This window comes from Hemibagrus wyckioides, linkage group LG09 (genome assembly GCF_019097595.1).
Source record: "Hemibagrus wyckioides isolate EC202008001 linkage group LG09, SWU_Hwy_1.0, whole genome shotgun sequence".
Lineage (NCBI taxonomy): Eukaryota > Metazoa > Chordata > Actinopteri > Siluriformes > Bagridae > Hemibagrus > Hemibagrus wyckioides.
Genome location: NC_080718.1, coordinates 12,455,737 through 12,478,260, shown reverse-complemented (window position 1 = coordinate 12,478,260; position 22,524 = coordinate 12,455,737). Strand labels below are relative to the sequence as shown.

General features: G+C 38.4%; 1 long non-coding RNA gene across 1 annotated transcript; it reads left to right on the top strand.

Annotated features, from left to right (window-relative positions):
* The first annotated feature begins 311 nt into the window (after positions 1-311).
* Positions 312-13,389, top strand: LOC131359096 (uncharacterized). The gene is made up of 4 exons (XR_009205739.1): positions 312-447; positions 5,063-5,283; positions 7,573-7,801; positions 12,662-13,389. It is a non-coding gene; the product is annotated as an uncharacterized LOC131359096 (long non-coding RNA).
* Positions 13,390-22,524: the final 9,135 nt, after the last annotated feature.

The following is a 22,524-nucleotide window of genomic DNA, read 5'->3' as shown; positions in this document are numbered from 1 at the left end:
GCGAGTATACATTAGCACTTGATGTTGAAAAGTGGCATTGTAGTGTTGTTGCTAAAAACAGCTTCAGCAAAGACATCTGGCAGAAAAAGGACAATTAGCAAATGTGTAATAATACTGTTAGTGTTATTAATTATCATTTGTGAAAGTAAATGGCTACTGATAAAGTCTTGTGTAAATATTGACAGTAACTCTATACCTGGCATTTTGTCATATGATTTTGTTGTTCAGTCTAAACCTGACGTCATTTTACAGTATGTGTTGTTCTATCTTATATCTGGTTACAGAATAAGGACACCACTCAGATCACATAATGGCTGTCTCATGGAGGGCATTTGTGTAAGCTGAGCCAGACTGTGCCTATTTACATCCACCGTCTCCATCCGTGAAAGAGAGGGTCACTCCATCTGTCACGGTTTATCAACTGACAAATTCCCACCGGTGCTAATGGTAAGTCTGTGGCTGCCGGCTATTGCATTAGCTAACAAGATAGGAGCTTGTTCCTTTAACGCATCACTTCCTGTGGCATGCTGTCCTAGCAGTGGCAGGTTAGATAGCTTGGGACAAAAGCTTTCTGTGCCACATGAGAAATGTTAGCTGGAATATCAGCCTGCTTTTAGGATAGCGAAAAGAGTGCGAGTGGTGCATGCCAGGGCAGAAACTGAATGTCATTTTGTGGAATGTATCATTCCTGAAAAGCTTGGCTTCTCACCAAGCAGATCTAAACAAGTGAAGAAGAAGCTGTGAAGAAGCTGCAGAATGCATATACTTGCTAGGTTTAAAACGACACTGTGTTTCATCCTTTTTTATTTCATTTAAGTAAAAAAAGAAAAAGAAAGTTATTCTGTTGTGGTGTCCACATCAAAAATTTGCACACCCCTTCACTACTCTGATCTTGAGGTATTAGCGTGAAATCGTGCCGTAATGAAAACAGAAGCTGTAAGAGAGAGATAGTGGTGATGGTAGAGGAGCCTGTTTGGCACACTTTAGCTGCCTCCAAGAAGGAGTGGGTCAACTTCTTGGCAGAGAAAGTGCAGCGTTGCTATGGCAATGGGAGATTCTGTCTCTTTCTTTTTCTCTGCCCGATGTCCCAGGTTAAGGGCGCCATCATCAGCGTGAATGAAACTTAAGAAACAGCATCCATGTTGCCAGATCAGGCCATCAATCTAGTTGCTTTCTTTTATAGGTCAAGCATTTGGCTGCATGGACAAATAGGGCCTGGTTTGTCATGACATGGTGAACTTTTAAATGCAGCCGTCATACATTACATTAATTACATTAATTAGCATTGGTTGCTTAATCATGCAAACAAAATGCACACCAACACCAACAAACTCTATTCATATCTCGGGTTTCAAAGAATTGCTGAGCTTGTACCTGGGTCACTTGTGAATCCGTTGGCTTGAGGTCAGGTTGCCATTTAAAACCAATCCTTTCCTTTGCCTTTAGAAGCTTTGGAGCTGCTTTCTCATTATTTTTTTTTTGGGGTCTTCTGTACTTCAAAGTGCTGTCCTATCAGTTTTGCAGCATTTGACTGCATCTGAGCAGAAAGTAAATTTCTATGCGCTTCAGAATTCATCATATTCCTTTAAGAGTCATACAGTACAGGTACATGCTATAACACCATGTCTGACAGAAGATGTGGTATGCTTTGGATCATGAACCCTTCCCATCATCTGTCCAAGAAATCTTGCTCATGAACTATGCAGACTTTTTTATGATGTTTTCTAAAAAAAAAAAAAATTCAAATCTGTTATTTGAGTGTTCTCACTCTATTCTTGAGTGTTCCCAGTGGTTTGCATCTTGAGGCAAACCCTCTGTATTTACGTTTATGAAGCTGTCTCTTGATTGTAGATTTTGACATGGATTACGCACACTTACTCCTGAAGAGTCTTCCTGACTTGGCTAGATGATGTGAAGGGGTTTTTCTTCAGTTAGGAAAGTATTCTGTGATCATCCACTTTACAAGCCTTTGGTGTTTGCTGAACTCACCAGTATATTCCCTCTTTTTATGAACATACCAGATTGATTTGGCCATTTTCTGCTATCTGCCATGTTTTATTTTTTCTTTCTAAAGATGATCTCCTTTACTTGCACCAATACCTCTTTGGATGCCATATTAAGAGCGCCAATAAACAACTCCAGACCTTTTATCTCCTTAAGGAGTCATTCAATAATGAGGAAATAGGCCACAAAGCCTGGACATGAAGCTGCTTAGTCAACTGTCCAATTATTTTTGAGGCTGTGAAAAAAATGCCTTAATTCCTAAATGATGCAAGCAATACTTTTGTTAAACCCCCAGAATTAAAGCTGAAAGTTTATTCCTCCATCTCATCTTGACTGAATCTTTCTAGTCCATTGTGGCGTATAAAATTACAAAAACTGTGTTTCTGTACAAACACTACACTGAACAGTACAGTATACTGGATATATCACATATCCAACACAGGGTCTATCCCAGGGGACCTGGGCCACAAGGCAGGACAGGGGACACACTGGGACAGGGTGCCACCCCATCACAGGGCACAACTGGGACAATTTAGAGATGACAATCAGCCAACAATGCATGTCTTTGGACTGGGGGAAGAATTCAGAGTACCTGTAGAAAACACCAATGCAAGGCAAGAACTCTCAAACTCCACAAACACAGGGGAATAGAACCACCAACCCACAGGGTGTGAGGCAAACATGCTTTATTAACAATATTATTTACTGTTCACATTAGGCAGAAAGTGAAGAGTTTATTCTTGAAGTTGATGTGTTTAACGCAGGAAAAATGGGCAAGCATAAGGCTCTGAGAGACTTTCCCATTTCTGTAGGAGAATCTGTGGGATGTGAACAAACAAGCCCAATCCATAGAGGCCCACCTCCCAACTTACAGGATTTAAAAGATCTGCTGCTAACGTTAACATCATGGCACCAGATACCACAGCTTCAGAGTTATTTGGGAATCAGTGCTGTTCTAGTGGCACAAGAGGGATCTACATGTGTCTATTAGAGCGCCTATACTCTATTGTATAATTGCACATTTAATTATGGCTTTAGTTTGATGATGGTATAATCATTCATTTGGCTGACATAAGGGTTTGGTAAATACGTTGTGTTGGAATGATGCATTACAGTGGAACCTCAGCGTGCAAATTTCATTTGTTCTGGAGGCGAGTTTTTCAGGCAAAAATTTGTATTGCGAAACAAATTTTCTTATAAGAAATAATGTAAATGCAGATAATCCCTTACAGCCACCCAAAAATATTACCAATATTACCATTACAAAGTGTATGTAAACTGTATGGCTGCTTACAAAGAACTGACCCAAGCCAAGCATTCCATGTCAAGGGTCCTCACAGGAAGTCATGCTACCAGTCTTGGGCTAAAAATAGAACAGACCACCCACGCCACCAATCTGTCAACAAAAAAAAAAAAAACACCCAAAAAATCACCTAGCTTTTGAACACATGCAGAAGGCAAAGTTGGTATCGTGGGTTGACTTTTTTGAAACAGCTTTTGCTGACTAAAAATTTTTTTGTAAAATTGTTAAACTCACTTCTGTTGGCTTTGCTTGGCTTTCAAGTTTTGAATGGCTCCCAGATGTACGTGCAACTTAACTGGTGTTCACTTCGGTTGAAAATGGATCTGAATATGCTAATGCAAATGTCTTGCAAAATTTCAAAAATTCATAAGGGAGAGCATTCGTATGCTGAGCTTCCACTGTATATGAATAAAGTGTTCAAAATGCAAAATGGCTCGTGTATCATAGATCTTGTCTTGATACATTGTCTGATATTTTTTCCTGGATTTAAAAATAAAAATACCTTAAATAAACAAAAAAACATGATACAGGAAACATGTGGAATACGGTAAAGATGAGCATTAATAATATGATAACAATTCTCTGTGTTTTGAATGAAATGAGAAAACGAAACACTTGTTTAATTTTCTTCACTTAAACAGTTTGGAAGCAGAGTTGTAATGTCCATTCCCATGAATAATTGTGCAAAACAGGAGCATTAATACCTGACAGAAGTTGACAGTGTGTTTATAAATTTATTGCTCTTCTTTGCCTTATCAGGATTAACTATTGTGTTACTAATGAGAAGCACTGGCATTTGGAGACGTGTGATAAAAACCAGACAAATGGAGAAAAAGTGTTTAAAACTTTCTACAAATGTGATTCCTCTTTAGCCGAGCTCTTGGTAAAACGTGCAAGGCTACACAAGCTGCTGTTGGAGATTTCAAGAGTGCTTATTATTAAATTATTTGTCATCTTTCGTGCTCCCTCCCACAGCATGCTGACTGAGATGTAGCATTCTCTGTACATCTATGCAAAGGACTTTGGAGGAGGGAAGGGACACTGTATGGAGAAGAGCAAAAAAAAAAAGAGTAAACCTTGGCAAGCATAAGTGAGCGCTCGTGGACTCTCAGTGCCAAGGAGACGTTATTTATGTTTGGATGTCAGCACTCGGTTCAGGTTGGCACAGCTTGTGGGCTGCACTCTTTGGCTTCATCCTGCTGTCTCCTCCATGCCCGTGCTGGGCGCTTGCCTTGCGCCCTGGCTCTGCTCTCTGTCCTGTGGAGGGTGAACGAGGCCTGCTGTGCTCCCATTAACCCCCCAAAATCATGCTCCGCTACTCAATTATGAACTAACTTCAGAAGTATGAACCGCACGCTCAGCGAAGTTGGAGAAGTTGCTTGGTTGCGACGTCACTCGAAGGCTATGCATGAGTCATGCTCCTTTGCTTCTCGCGCTCATGGGCCCGCTTCTCTCTCTGCTTCCGCCTGTGCTGTGTGCTCAGACGGCTGCCAGAGCTAAAACTGTACTCAGTCCCGTCGCATAATGCTCTCAGGGTCAAGCGGACACATCTGTTATCAGTTGAGGATGAAGCAAAAAAAAAAGGAATACTGGCAGGTTTTTTTTTTTTTTTTAACAAGAGCCTTTCACGCTCCATCCTTGCCCATCCATGTTCTTGTTTCACATCAAAACACAGATCTGAGACTTTGTTTTTGGCTCTCTATGCATATAATTATATGGAGTATATATATATATATATATATTTATGTGTCATAGGCAAGCTCAGGGCCTTAAAAGGAAGAAAGGGCCTTTTCCTGGGGCCATCAGAGTCGTAGTCTGTGGAGGCTCAAGCAAGGGTCCTGTGCTTGCCTGGGACTCTTCATCACAGAGCGGATGGCGGATGGAGTTGAAGGAGGAGAGAGCAGCCCAGGCCTGGCAGCCTCAGCAGGGCCAGATAACAGCTGATACTGGGACTAATTTGGTAATGTGCAGGACGGGTGAGTGACGTGGGCCGTGGGCTGAGGGTGCTGCTGATAAAAAGCATGCCTGTTGAACTGGAGCCTGTTATCCTCATAGTCAGTTGAACTGGATCCATTCTCTCACACACACACACACATAGTTGCTATCTACAGTGTTTACATTGATATAGCTAGATAGTAGAACGTAAATACTAACAGGAGTGTCACTCATCTATCATTTCACATTATTTCAGCTGTTCTGAGGCCTTTTTGCTTGCGCCGCACCGCTTAATGTAGAAGTGATGTTGTGTGCACCTCTGGCTATACAATCCTCATGTGCCACTTTATGTATGTTGGTGCTCTAACCATAAAGAGCTATCATGGTAATGAATAATACAGCTTAGCCTGTGAATAATTGAGAATAAGCAAGAGATAATTGCATCTGGCTCAGTGTTATTACCATTTAAATTGAGGCCCTCGAGTTGAGTGCCTCTCTACTGAACAATCTTACAATCTTAAAACTAAGCACACATGTAACACTGAAGCTCTTTTAACCACATATTTTTTTCCAGTTATTTTTCCTCCCACTCTTCCCATACCCATGTTTGAAACATGCAAAGCTTAATGTTAATAATTTTAATTTTTGAGTAGGTGCCCATATGTTCCCATAGCCTGCACAATCTGCAAAAAGGGAAGGATATTATGTAAACACCACTGTTGTCATGGGGGACAGATTGACATTGGCCGACAACAATACACAGTGCTGTTTGGTATGGCTGATAGAGGCTGGCCTGTCTCAGGGTAAATAAAGCCCAAGAAAACCGTGTGCTGCTGCTGTGCTGGAAGGATGAGTGACTAACTGAATGACTGCGTTATGTCTTTGTCACATGTGCTATCCAGAGCAGATGTGAACGCAGAACAGGAGTCAAGATGCTAACTTGGGCAGCCTGTTCTTGATTCACATTTTTATGTAATGTGTAGAATTGCAATGAGAAAAAAAAATATTAATAGAAAAAGAAATACTTACCCTTGATTCATGTACAGTATATATTGAATAAAATCTGTTGGACTATTATGCTTGAATATCATGACTATAACAGACATAATGACAGTCACATTCTGTTGTATATAAACTGAACACAGCAAATCCATTACCTGCCCAATTATCTATTAATCCGAGGTGTAGAACAAGTACACAATAAGAGTTCAGAGTTTCTATGTGCAAAATGTGGAATGTTTTTGCTGGAAGAAAGAGAAGGAGAATGTAGATCATTCAGAAAGACATGACAAACACTTTTTTTTGTTCTACATGAGAGCTACTCCTCAGTGTCCTCAGTGTCTACCAAAAGCCAAGCTGACAGAAGGTAACTAGCACCCCCTTTTGAAATTGCAACTGACTTGAGCTAGAGTTTCTGCTGAGCAACTTGTGTTTCTGTTCATTCTATATCTCTCACACACACTCTATTTTATATTTATATATGCCTCTTTTCATTTCTTTTAGTTATAGTAGATAACATATGAATAAAAAACACACGCCAAGGGGTCCACAGATTCTCTGGGATCTAAAACAAGGTGAACAATGCTGAAAAACAAAGCTGGCCCATTAACTACCAGGTAAAGCTGACAAGGCCCAGACCCTGTATTTGGTCCAGATGTGATTTCTCTCTCGTCTTAGTTAATAACAATATTTTAATGAATAATAAATAGCTTTAAATAAATAAATAAAGCTTTAATTCAAATGACTGGATTATAAGAATAATATGAGAATAAGATACTGTAAAATATTAAAGAAGCTAAGAAAATTACTTCCTATTAGAGATCATGTTGTGAGAGATAGAGCGACCCAATGCACACCAATCGTGCACTTCCTGAAAATATGCTACTGTACCTGTCCTTGTCACTTGTCACAGGAAATGGACCGTAAAGGTTTAGAGGTATTGTACGCTCTATGCACTTTACTAGATAAAAGATATGTACTACATATATAAACATGCATACTAGAGCAACAAGGAATGGTACATTCATGGTTTAGTACCATTTTCCCTGTGAGTGTGCTTTAACAAACCCTTGAATATTTTCTGCACAGATGCAAGATCACTGCTGGAGCGTCTCAATGCTCTTTCTTTTAATTTTTATCCCGGTGAAGAGGATTGTGGAAGCACTTAAATATGCAGCATATCATAAAGAGGATTGGGGTACCAACTGTCTCCTTCTTTCGCTTTCTCTCTCCTCTTGCCATGGAGCAGAAGGCCCTAGTTTAAGCTGCTGTCACTTTCCACAGCTTTCTCATCTGTGTGTGTGTGTGTGTGTTCTTTTTTTTTTTTACAGAGTTTGGAGCTGCTGTAGGTCAAAGAGGAGACTGGCTGGGCGAGCGTTAAGCTGGTCAGGTGCTGCGCCACCAGTGATCATTAGGGTTACAGCTGCTTGGGCCAGATTGTCTGCTGCCTGTGCCGGGCGAGATGTCTCACCCTGGGAAAAAGAGCGAGCATCTGTCTGTCCTTCCCCATAGACACGAACCTCCTACCAGCCTGTCCAACTCAACCCGACTGGTAACAAGGTCACCTAGCTCTCTCTCTCTCCCTAACTCTCTCTCTCACTCTATGCAGACGTTGTTAACTCTTTCCTCACAGTTTGGATCTGAATGGTGTTGGACTGCTTTCTACAAATGTTTCACAAAGTAATGCATTCAAGCTTTAAAGACAGGGATTCATTATTAAGACATGACAATACGAATCAATACAGTATGTTTCTCATCATTTTTGTTATAGATAGATAGATAGATAGATAGATAGATAGATAGATAGATAGATAGATAGATAGATAGATAGATAGATAGATAGATATTAAGCCACATACGCCATTTAAATGTTTAAAAACTGTAGACCACAGCAGACACCAAAGCAAAGAAATCAGGCCATGACCTGAGAAAGCAACCAAACAACAAGTTCATGGATTTAGCTTTTAATCCTTCCAACATATGAAACATCATTGTTGATTATTCTATGCTTCGATGCCCCGGTAATCCCAGTTAAATCAGATAAAACATAATAGATTTTAATCAATGTGAGTGTACCTTTGCCTTTATAGTCATTAGTGTCAGGAATGAAAATTAGAAGCTAGCCTCACTAGGCCTCAAAAAGCGTCAAGCCTGATCCAGGAAACATACCAGAGACTGAAGAGCAATGAATTACACTCATTTAAGTCAGACTGAGATAAAGAACTGAAAAAATGATTTTTGGTGTGAGAACATAGCAAATTTGAAATGTATGTACTTGAACAGACGTTGGATGCATAACTGATCAGTACGGCACCTCAAGAAGGAGAGAGAGAGAGAGAGAGAGAGAGAGGGAGGGAGAGAGGGAGGGAGAGAGAGATTGACAACAAAACAAAACAGGATGAAACAGGTGTGACTCCAACTTTCTACCTCACAGGAGAAAATGAAGCATGCTGTCAATGACATTGCACCTGGACCATTGTCTGTGACGAATAGCTTTTAAGTGCAAATTACTGCCAGGCTTTAAGGAGGTCTACGGCCTTTGCACTTATTTTACTCATCTGAATTCAGACAATCTGCATAATGATAAGAAATGTAAAACAGGACTCGCGGATGTTTCTTTAGAAGTACATGAGGAGAAAGCTTAACTAAATACATTGTACTGTATTTCTTTGTACTGTATTTCTTCATCTGTTAGACACATGTGGAATAAGGACAGCCTTACTTTGATCTTTTTTAAGCAAATTTGCTAATGACAATTTATAGGGTGCTTAAATTTTATTATTAATATTTAAGTATGAGTTAATATATATTATTACATTATTATTAAATGTAATAACAACTATGAGGCATTCAAATATGTTCTCTTTTTAAGTATAGTAGTTCTATATTCAGTAGAATATATAAGAATTACTGGGACAGATTTGGCCATTAATACTAAGTGTAACATGAACATTGACAATGAAAGCCTCAAACGCTAAGTGCAAATTAAAATAATCTATGCCACAATGCTTTTGAATTCTTAAATCTGACTGGTCAGAAGGTGTTGATCGATTTTCTGGCAAATCTGAGAATTCTTTTTCGATGGAGAAAAACATATTTGTTCATATAGTAAAACGTTCTGAAAGATAACATATACTTATCAGTTTTGGGAATGACTCTCCAGTGTCAGCACTTTGTAAAAGTTAGACGTAAAGCTCTTGGATTGTTTTTTTAAACAAATTCTCAATTAGCTAACCTAGCTAGCCGGTTTACATAAAGTTACATCATGACCACTATATAAGTGCACACTAGAAGAAAATGACTGTAAATTTTAGTCATTTGCTGCCAACAGTGTTTATATAGAATTATAATGTATATGTAATACATAGTATAGCCTTTTTTTTATCTTAGATTCAACTTTATTGTTATTGTGCGAAGTACATGTACAAATTCAATGTAATACAGATAGTAACTAACCTGAAGTGTATACGTGGCATATTCACATTATGAGTAAAGATACAGCTATGGGGGTGGTATGTACAGTGGAGAGGAAGTCTTATGTACAGGAGGTGCAGTAGATATTATAAATAGGAATATGCAGGGGTTGGACAATGAAACTGAAACGCCTGGTTTTAGACCACAATAATTCATTAGTATGGTGTAGGGCCTCCTTTTGCGGCCAATACAGCATCAGTTCATCTTGGGAATGACAGATACAAGTCCTGCACAGTGGCCAGAGGGATTTTGAGCCATTCTTCTTGCAGAATAGTGGCCAGGTCACTACGTGATGCTGGTGGAGGAAAACGTTTCCTGACTCGCTCCTCCAAAACACCCCAAAGTGGCTCAATAATATTTAGATCTGGTGACTGTGCAGGCCATGGGAGATGTTCAACTTCACTTTCATGTTCATCAAACCACTCTGTCACCAGTCTTGCTGTGTGTATTGGTGCATTATCATCCTGATACATGGCACCGCCTTCAGGATACAATGTTTGAACCATTGGGTGCACATGGTCCTCCAGAATGGTTTGGTAGTCCTTGGCAGTGACGCGCCCATCTAGCACAAGTATTGGGCCTAGGGAATGCCATGATATTGCAGCCCAAACCATCACTGATCCACCCCCATGCTTCACTCTGGGCATGCAACAGTCTGGGTGGTACACTTCTTTGGGGCTTCTCCACACCGTAACTCTCCCAGATGTGGGAAAGACGGTGAAGGTGGACTCATCAGAGAACAATACATGTTTCACATTGTCCACAGCCCAAGATTTTCGCTGCTGGCACTATTGAAACCGACGTTTGGCATTGGCACGAGTGACCAAAGGTTTGGCTATAGCAGCCCGGCCATGTACATTGACCCTGTGGAGCTTCCGACGGACAGTTTTGGTGGAAACAGGAGAGTTGAGGTGCACATTTAATTCTGCAGTGAGTTGGGCAGCAGTGGTTTTATGTTTTTTGGATACAATCCGGGTTAGCACCCGGACATCCCTTTCAGACAGCTTCCTCTTGCGTCCACAGTTACTACTGTTGGATGTGGTTCGTCCTTCTTGGTGGTATGCTGACATTACCCTGGATACCGTGGCTCTTGATACATCACAAAGACTTGCTGTCTTAGTCACAGATGCGCCAGCGAGATGTGCACCAACAATTTGTCCTCTTTTGAACTCTGATATGTCACCCATAATGTTGTGTGCATTGCAATATTTTAAGCAAAACTGTGCTATTACTCTGCTAATTAAACCTTCACACTCTGCTCTTACTGGTGGAATGTGCAATCAATGAAGATTGGCCACCAGGCTGGTCAAATTTAGCCATGAAACCTCCAACACTAAATTGGCCAGTGTTTCAGTTTCACTGTCCAACCCCTGTATGTGGTCTATATATGTATGTACAAACAGTGTGCAGTGGTGAAGACATGTTAAGTATATAACATACTGAACAGGATATACATATGTAGATATATGCATGTTTATATAATACAATATATACAGAATAGATTATGGATGAAATACACAGTAGTGCAAAGACTGTATTGTAAGTCATGTGTTGTGCAATAATGGATAAACCGTGTGGTAAAAGTAATTAAATGTAAACAGATAATACAGTGAGATAGGGTGTTCAGTACGGAAACAGCCATAGGGAAGAGGCTATTTCTCAGTCTGTTTGTGCGGGAGCTGAGGCACCGGTAGCACCTTCCTGATGGGAGGAGGGTATATAGTTCATGGTTAGGGAGAGAGGTGTCTTGAGAATGAGAAATGTATTAGCCTTAAAATTAGCCTTAAAATTAAAATCTGATTTTTATACATTTATGTCATTAACCTAACAGAAGTCTATCAGACACTGAAGTGTGAACAGTTAAGCTCAGGTTATGATTCATCATGGTTTTATAGATAAATTATTACAGAAGTGCAGAGCAATGTAAAATAAAAGATATGTCCACTGAGATATTGTATTTAATATCTGGCAACAGTTACAGTAACTATATTAAAACAAATGTGGATTTTCAGCTGAAAGTAGATAGGCCACTATGATCCAATGCTGACTCAATGTAAAAATGGCAAAAGTTTAAAATGTGTGTAACCGACTTTGACTTGTAGCTGACTGTAACTGTTCAGTCAACATCATAATTTTCAGCCAGCAATGAATGGTCTCTGAAGATACTTTGAACTGTTAAGACTCGGGTAAGTTGATTGACTCTTTTTTTCTAGCAGCAAATGAACTTTTAACCATATGAACTGCAATGTGTGCAATGAAGGATACACATGCCAACCGATTGTTGGATGCATATAGGACCTAGTCGTCCAAATACGGCAGTGGATGGTGGCCATTAAAGGTGACTGCACTATGCATGTGTCTCTAAAATCCATGGTTTTATTGACTGAAGGGTAGACCTTCTTGTGGAAAATCTGTCTTTGGAAGCACTACCTTGAAAAGCATCTGTGCTTCAGAGTGGTGGAAATTAATATACATGACTGTAAAATAACAACAAAGAATTATTCTCAATTCAAAATTTACAAAATTAATGTAATAGAACCTCTTGTCCTTAACCACACAGTCTACGATTTTGAGTTGACTTCCTGGGACAGAGTGGCAATTTTAGTAGGGTCTTATATAACTCAGAAAACTTTTAATCACTGCAAGACTGCCACCAGGACGTACTGCCTTGGTGTAGTAACTGCTTGATGATCAGTGTTTTGGGCTTGGAATAGGTGAGCACTGTGGGATGCCAGGGGAATTCTTCTTTCTAATTTACTAAAGCTAATCTGTTGCATTTTAATTTTATGTTTATATTTATTTATTTTCTTGTGAAAAGTAACTTTTTATTATCTATAACTGTGAGGAGATTTTTGTTTTGAAGCTACATTACTGTTTTACTTGAAAATATTATTAACTACTTATTGCAGGACAAAATTGAGAAATTTTACCCATGTATTTGGACAGGAGGAAGAAACCAGAGAACCCTGGGGAAACCCCTGAATCATGAAGAGAACATCAAACACTCAACCCTGGAGGTGGGAGGCAAATGTGCTAACCACAAACCCACTGTATACACAAACACCTACAGTGCACACTGCACTGAATAGCATGAGGTGACCTGAAGTGGCAACTTCTTCAGTTTTTTTTTTTACACTGATGAACTTGATGTCAAACTGAAATGATTGGATGCTAATCTGAAGCCATTTGACTGATTATAAAGCATACAGTGATGGACTGGATGAAAGAAGAACAGATTTTCAGATTATTTAGTAGTAGGTTTAAATAAAAATGTAGGGAATTAAAAGACATTTTTCTTGGAAATGTAATTAATAAAGATGCCACTGATCCAATACCCACTATCAGTATTGGATACAGATAACAGAAAACAAATGGTGGCTTGGCTGATAGAAAAGAACATCTGAAGAATGTATCATATCTGATCATGTTTTAGCTGAATGGTTTCTGATCCTGTAAAAATGGAAAAGATGCAATTGGATTTTGGAAGTTTAGTTTTGGAACTAGGAATGTTTACATATAAATAGACTTAATTGCAATTGCTTTTATTTTATATTACATATTATATTTACTATGAATGTGAAAAAAAATGTATATAGGAGGGGCACCAGTATCAGCTGATACTCAAGGTTTGGTACCAAACATTGGTATTGGTATTGGTATTGGTATTGGTATTGGTAAAGATAAAGTGGTATTGTATCTAGTAAATGATTAAAAACGCAGATATTTGCATTCACAAATATTTTCCAACCCTGGACAATAGCTACCTGTATTTTTTTTAAGTCAATATGTGATTTTGTTGATAGTGCATGTTAAAGAAAATTTCAGGATTATAAGTTAAATTGCACTGCCCCTAGTGGTTAGGAGAGGTTAAAAAGATCCTAGAGATATTTCAAGATGTTAGTTAGTGAGCAACCTTTACTTAACCAGGATAAAAATTCACTGAGATTAAATCTCTTTTATAAGTGACTTGATATATGTTAATTAATGTATTACAGGGAGGAGAAAGAAAAAGAAAATACAATATATTTTAAGTAATATATAATCATATATCACACACACCAAAGAAATACAACATAGCTGTATTCAGTTATTTACTGTGCCATAAATTATCTGCCATACTGTCTAGTCAGTGAAGGAAGCACAGTATGTGTTAATTGTTCCTGTATTAATTATTACTGTTTTTTATTATTTTTATAACACTACAGTCACTTTGTGGCTTTGATGTTTAATATTTTATGACATGAGAAATTAACCAGTTAAAATTCACTGCCCCTAGTGGTTAGGAGAGGTCAAATAGATCCTACAGATTTTTCAGGAAGTTAGTTAGTTAGTAACCTTTAACCAGGATGAAAACTCATTGAGATTAAATCTCTTTTACAAGAGTGACCTGGCCAAGGCAGCAAAAGACATCAATTAAAATCACAACAACAATTAATATATTTCTTTTTTAAAAATAGTAATAAATAAATAATAATAAAGAACATCCCCCTCACAGGGATGGGAAAAACGAGGAAAAAGTAAAAATAAATAGAAAATAAAAATACAAAGTGATATACAAGCACATCACAAATCACAACAACAATTAATATATATTTTTTAAATAATAAACAACAATAATAATAATTGTGATTTTAAATTACAGAAATTAAAGAAATTAAATATTGCTTAAAAAGTATTTCCCACTTTCACAGAGAGGTTAAAAAATAATGAAAATGTAAAATAAATAAATAAATAAATAAATAGAAAACAAAAATACAAAGTAATATACGATGATATCACAAATCACAAACATCACAGAAGCAAATTCCAGCACTTAAAGTTATTTACAAGTGCTATAAAATTCAACAAGTGAAGAAAATACTGTAAGTTTGAAGTGTTAATGTCCATTGAGGCAAAGCCCATTTATTTATATATATATATATATATTTAACTTTGTTAATTTTTACAGAAATATAATAATAATAATAATAATAATAATGAATGGCAATTAATTAGGTAACAAGCCACATATTGATTTATAATTAAAACAGAGGCAGTGTGAGCATCATAACAGTAAGAGGTTACTGATGAGTCTGATAGTCACAACCAGTAGCTATGGAAAAGGTTGTCTAAAAATAGTGGGTTTTTTTGTTTTTTTTATTGGAGTGGAGGGTGCATTTGTAATACATCACCATAATTAAATATGGCTAAAAAGTTTCAGTTTAGCTGTGAAGTTATCGCAGTGTGACTGATTGACAGCTCTAGTCGGAGCTGCACTATGAATGAGCTGTAAATGCCCCAGGGTTAATAAAAATACACTTACATCTTAGAGGAGGGACATGAATTGAATAGGTTATGTTGTGTGCCACTCGCTCTGGAACGGGCATTGCTTGTGTGTTGCATCAGCCTTGCAAGTTTGTTTCCTGAACTGGTTCTTGCATATAAAATTGTGGTGTGTGAAAGCCTGCTATAGTACTGGGTTTCCTCTTGATGAAATTATGCATGAACTTGTGCTGTTGTTTGCTTAGTAGTTCAGACAAGTAATACATTTGATTTCAGAAACATGTTATGCAGATCCAACCCTACTATTAAATTTGTAAGCTATTTGCTGCAATTACATGATTGTTTCGGAAATGGAAATGCCTTCCTGTTTTTGAAGATCTCTTTTTGAGAGAAAGTTTCACCACAGCTGACTGTACATGAGCGTGTTTACGTCAGCACTCGATTGGAATAGATACAGCAATGTGTCTATCAGAGTAGCTGATACTAAACCAGCACTCCATACAAGATAATGATGGTTTCTTGCAGCATCTATGTTAACACCTGTGCTCTGCAGTGAGCGTACAGCTGCAGCATCAGTTGCGGTCATCCTTAACTGATGCAGTGCAAACTGTAGAGTGGATCTGCATCATCAGGATTGGCTTCCAGTAGTATGGCTGAGTCATTTCTGCTTGACTCCTGGTTTCTCATGGCCTTAAAAGCTAGAGTGAGTCATGGGTAGTGCATCACAGCTGAAATGCAGAGATGTAGACTCTCACATGAATATGTTTTGTGGTCTGAATGTTTTGTCTTATAAGCTTTGCTGATATTTTCAGAGTAGTAGATCAGCAATGGAAATATGACTATCACTTCAAGTTGATAGAGCAGGTCTGCACCTGGTTCATCTAATTTCATTTCATGTTTCTGGAGTGTTTCTTAATCTTAAGCCCCAATTTTTTGGACCATTTTTTTTTTTTTTTGGACCTGGTACTATACTTGCACACCAAATACCCTCACAGAGTAGAGGACATTACTTTCCTAAGCCAAAAAGAAATAAAGAAATAATAAATCAAAACGTAATTTGATCTGTTTGTTAGACCTCATAATTAGCTGGAGAGAGACACCATAAACAGGCCATTATACAAATTATTGTAATAATAAACTGTAGTATATATATATATATATATATATATATATATATATATATATATATATATATATATGAATCAAATATCACAGAAAAAGTGTGAAAAAGTCCCATAAATCTGTGGTTTATTTGGACGTATGAGTTCAATTTGAAAAATAAGAACTAGTGATCTAGTTTAATTAGCTGACATGCTAAATGCAAGCTACCTAGCATAACATTGCTGAAACATGTAAATCTTTTTAAAGCTCACTAAAAGCTAGTTGAAGCTGTTATAGTTAGTTAGTAGATTAGTTTCACTAAACCTTAAATATGGATTTTTCCATTTTTACTTTGCAGTAACTTAAACAAACCAAGACAGCTGCTCAGGCTGGTTGTCTATGTTTCCTTCTAATCTGTAACAAGGCTCTTTATATTATTAAAACAACTCTATAAAACATTATGTAGATAGTTTACAGAAGCTTAACATACATAGCAACAGTAACCAAGCCCAAAACCCCAAAATTTATTTCCAGTTATTCAGACTACTACGATTCCAACTAGCTAAGACATCCCTTAAATACTAAGAGTGGCAAAGCAAACAAACCAGGAAAAATACATAGTTGATTTTTTATTTTTTTTGAAAGAGTACCTTACATGCCGTTGTTTGCATAGCTTCTCCTGAGATACTTTAAACCACTGTAATAAAACTCTTATTGAGCTTCTGCCAAGTTGGGACATCTGCTCACCTTATCGCAGATAAGTGGGGGTAGTCCCGGCATCTGTTCAAATTAATCCATTTTGCAAACACAGTTATCCTAATCCTCTAAATATTCCCTCTCATACGCAAGGAATGGCATGGTGATGTGTGTTTCTTGATATTTATTTGTTACACACTGTATTCACCAGAAAGAATATTAGAAATCAATGCCACACTTCTTCCCAACATATCTGAAGGCAGAGTGTCCAAAGTGGGGCCGTGTGCATTGCAGACCACTCGGTGTACCTGGCGTCCCTGCATATTCATGAACCACTTCCCCTCTTTTGTTGCCTGCCTAGTCAGCAGTCACGAAACACATGGCGCTCGCTGGCAGCGCCTCGTCTAGATGGTGAGAGGGGGCCGTGGACGGAGGCAATGGCAGGAACCGGGACCTGTGAGGGCTGACTGACGTTTCCATCTGTGGCGAAGGCTGGTAATTATCGGGAAGAGGAGCGCCTGCAGCAGCACGCCATCTGCTAAAGGAAGGAGGAGGGGAGAGAATGGCTCAATGAGGTATGAGCGGGCGCTACCGCACCACCGGGCTACTGCCTGCTTCTGACATGAGGGTCTCGCATCTGCTGCTGATGAGCCGCGGCCGCGACACAACACACATTTAGGCACACGAACCACACACTCACAGCCTGTGTCTGAGGCATCTGACAGGACCAAAGGGAACAGCCAAATGCTCCCTGTGACAACCTCCAAACACCCCCCACTACCCTCCCACCCCCTCACCCTCTTACCCATTTACCACACACTATATCTCCAGCTCATACCACAACACCACATCTCCAACTCATATCACATACCAAAGCTCTGTGCTTGGTAGGGCTGCAAAGTTTTTGCCAGTCTCCCTTCCTGGTCTTTCTACTGATATAATATAAACAATATAAAAATTAAGAAAGAAAATGGACCATGGTACAGTAAGACATAGAGTAGATGTGGATATGCAAGTGTTCCTCGCTGATGTTTGTTGGAATCATTCGCAGGATGTCGCTGATGATGAAGAGAAGAGAAACCCTGGCAGGTGTATCTTCTCTTCTCTCAATTTTTTTTCTTCCTGCTGCTCATTGCACTGTCTTTATATATACAGAAACATCCCCATTACTGAACGAACATGCTGTACAGTCCACCCCAGGGAGCCACAGACTCATGATGAGGATTCACAGTGCCCCACTGCTATTATCTCTAAAGACAGCTGTATATGGAAGCTGTGTGTGTGTGTGTGAGTGGGCATATGAGCTCTGTAAGATGTTTTAACGGAGCTCAATCAGCCACTGATAAACCACAGGAAGGCAAATTGTGCAATTGCAATCATTTCATACACAGAGAACTTTTTCACTGAGAATTGGTTTGCCATTAATACCTTCAATTTAAAATTTTAAGTTTTGAATTATAATTATCAATATATAGCAATACATTATTAAAACTGATTCATTTTCTGGACTCTGGCTCATATAGTCTCATTCTTTCCCAATATCTCCACAGGGAAAGGGTGTATTGCATACGCTTTAATGGAAATAGACCAGCTAAGGTTTTTCCAATCTTTGTCCAACTTGGTGAGTCTGAACGTACTGTAGCCTGTGTTGTTTGCTGAGAGTAATGGTCTTCTGTTGTTCTGCCTCAAGGTTGGATGTGTTGTGCATTCTGAGATGATTTTCTCTTCACCATGCTTTTATTATCATTTTAATCATATAGAGCTGGTGCAGTACACAGAAAAATGAGAGAATATTCTTCAAGGACTAATGATACACAAAACACAGAACTACAAAAGCCGACACAGAACTAAATCCACTACACAGTGCTACATAAAGTGCATGTGTGCAAGCGTGTGCAAACAATGCAAGACAGAAGACTTCAGCATTGACTACGAGCCTGGTTCCTCTCAAGATTTCTACCTCATATCATCTCAGGGAGTTTTTCCTTGCGCCTCAGGCTTACTCATTAGGGATAAATAGTAACTTTAAATTTTTATTATATGATTACTTCTGTGAAGCTGCTTTGAGACAATGTCCACTGTTAAAAGTGCTATACAAATAAATTGAATTGAATTGACAGTTGAAGTAGAAATGCTATGTAGGTAAATCTAAAGCACAGTTAGCATGATGTAGGTGGTCTACACAGCATTTTGTTACAAATGTGTGATGGCAATTGCGAAAGCAATTCTAGTGCAAAAATTTCAATATTCCTGTCAGCTCAGATCACTATGGCTGTTCTCCTCTGACCCTCTCTCATCAATAAATCATTTCTATCCACAGAACTGGACATTTTCTGTTTTTCGCACCATTTTGTGTCAGTGACTGTTGTGTGTGAAAATCCCAAGAGGTCAACAGTTTCAGAAATACTCAAACCAGCCCATCTGGCACAACAGCCATGCCATAGTTATTGAAGTCACTGAGATCACATCATTTTTTTCCATATTCTGTTGTTTGATGAGAACATTGAATGACGCTTTTGACTCACGGGGTTGTATGCATTGCCTAATTATGGCCTATATAAAGCATAGACCATGTGAAATAAATATTTGAACATATAAAACATAGATATGAGAAAATATGAGAACAATTATGTTCCACAATGAGTGGAACATTTCAGCTTATCAACCAAATTGTTATAAAAGGTGTTTTTCACCTTTTGTAAATCAGTTTTTTTCCCTGCTGGTCTGTGCTGTTAAAATTTTTGATCCCTTGTGAGGCTCTACAACAGAAATAGAAAGTGGGAAAAATAAACGTATCTCTACATCATAGGAATTTGTCGGACTATTTCGACAGATTGGTAGAATACAAAATGCAGTAGGGTGCTCTGATGTGTTCTTTGATCACACTCTGGTGTTTTTTTTTCCTCCCTATGCACATGTGCACATCAGAGTCAATTACTGTATATCATATGCAGAGAGGCGTATTCTCACACAGCTTTGAAATGATTGAAATCTTGCATTGTGGAGGTACCGACACGGTGTATCGGTCTGTGTACTCAGCTCCGCTAACTTCCTGCGTAGGCGTGTGACGGTGCATGTGCAGATAAGAGACTGATATATAGCAGAAGGATAGTCCTACGGAAAAAAAGTGAGAAAAACTAAACAAAAAGAGTGCAAGCAACACAATATTTCAACTAACATCATTTCACAATTACTAACCAAAACATTAATTGACCAGGAAAAATTGGAAACAGGTCTTTTTCTTTGGCTGGAGTGGCTTTTTAGATGTTGCCGGCACTTAGGCGAAATTTGTGGCAGCATCAACAGCGGCAGTACCCCCATTCAAAAGCATTAACTCTGTGCCATGTGTCTAACAAACGGAGGCCATTCTGCAGCCCTTAATGACAAGGCAGGCACGCTCCTCTTGTCTCCCTCTCCGCTCTGTTCAAATTGCTCTCCAAATGAAGTACAGCTGTGTCGACCAGGTGCTGCCATCCCTTTCAGAGCAAACAGGAAATTATCAAATCCCCAAATTCCTCGAATGTGGCACACACCGGCCGTCTCCTTGGGTGCTGTGGGCTTTGTATGTGGTGGCTACATCATCTCAGATTTGGAATACATTACTGCATTATACTGAACTGTGTAGTTCAGAAGTCAGTCAGTCAGTCAATCAATCAACTGTATGGTAATGAGGCCAAGGTCAGAAAGGAGCCCTGTGTAACAACAACAACAAAATAATAATAATACAATGAGAAACATTTACACATGAAAAAAACTCATGAATCTTTATGCTTGGAAACAATTCCAACAATCACATAAAATGCAGTGGTTACATTTTTTTTTTTTTGTGCAACCAAATAAATTTCCATTCATCCTTCCTTGTATGCATCTATCCATGAGTCTTTAACATGGTATCTCAAGAGTGCGTGGTTTATAGGGAATTATAACCCACTGCAAGCATCAGATGAACAGATTCAGTTTTTGGAATCGATCCAAACAAAGTCAAGGCCACAGCAAGGTCAAATTTCTGAAATAAAAAAAGAAAAATCTTTCTTGAATAGTTTCCTTCCTGTTTGTTATACAGAGATGCACATATTCAGGAAATCAATCCCATTTTCTTTTTATCTAATATTTTTGCTATCTGGCAGAATGTTGGAAGGAAATTCTTGTGTAGATTTTGTATGGACTTAATGTAGGTAAATGTAGATTTTTTATGGATTCATCCTTGCAACCAGATGATTAACAGATCTGCCACTGATCGAAACATGGTCAAGATATTTATTTATTAACCGATTTTAAGAGTATAGGAGTAGTTTAGTAACAAGAAAGATCAAACATGTTGAGAGCAGAGGATCACGTTCTACTTGTTTGCTATTTAGTCTGAGAAAAAAGACCAGTTTCTTACATAGAGTTTGGTAGGCTGTTTGCAAATAGATTGGCAAGAATAAAAGAAAAACTATTTAAAAAAAATAATGCTGACTCAAAATCGACTTTATATACATGACTGTGTGATTTGCAATATTACTGATTCTTGTATTGAACTGATTATCTATTCTAATATCATTATCTCTTTAAAGTGAAAGAAGTCATGTTGCCATTTACAAAAAATGCTAGCGAGCCCTACAATTCTAAACTCCAGTATATTCCAGGAGCATCTTATTGGTCTGGACGGTCAGCAATATCTGACTTGCAATTTTAACAAACATCAGCGCTTCCAATTCAAAACGCTGTGCTTTTTTTTTATTACTATGAAGGTTACACAAATATCATCTACTCATCATGCGTCTCTGACATATCTGACACAGCACACAGAATATTAAAGGCTGAATCAAGCACCGGTGCCTATTTATTCCATCTAATGTGTGCTCAGATGCTTGGAAGCACCTTGACCTTGGGACTACAGGATGCACAGCTGTCAGCGTCTCCTAATGCATAATCCACGAAACACTGCTTCAGCCAACAGATGCTCACATGTCCTTTAGCTGTATGCCTTCAGTTATAGGACATGTGCTATATAAAAAAAGGCTGTCAAATGCATGACAAACTTCTCTTTGGGTTAATATTTACTGTAAATTAGCTTGGTGACTGTAAACGTGGCTGTGGTCAGAGGCATCATTTTATAATGAAAAATGAAAATGGTTGGAATTGTTTGATGATGGCACGCCACCCTCAGAATGGAAAATTTATTTATGGCGTTTGGCAGACAGCTTTTATCCAGAATGACTTATCATTTATCTTATTTATACATTGCATTTACCATGCACTGCACTTTGCTTTATTATGATCACTTACTGTACTGTTCTGACACCAGACTCTGTATCTGAGTATCCTTGTACTGAATCTACATTAACTTCTTTATTATGTTAATAATTTAGAGTACAGAATACATGCAATATTTCTCACTTTGTCACAAATTGTTCTTTTTTTTTGCGCTGAATGTGGGTAGAAGTGTACAAATTTCACTGTATATAGATGCTTAAACCCTCTATGCACATAACAATAGACTTGAAAAATCTGAGCATTTAAGGGTCTTGCTCAAGAGCACAGGTGTTTGTCAGTCTGGGATTTGAACTCACAACCTTCCAATTAACTATCCAACACTCTAACCACCTGAAAAGCACAACAGTGTCTATAGCAATCCTGCCATTTCTCATGTGTCTTATTCTAACTCCGAGCAACTCACTACTAACTAGTTGGACATGCTAGAAATCTATAGATGGGGATAAGACAATTGTTTATATTTTCTCTAAATGCTTATTCTCATTACATCC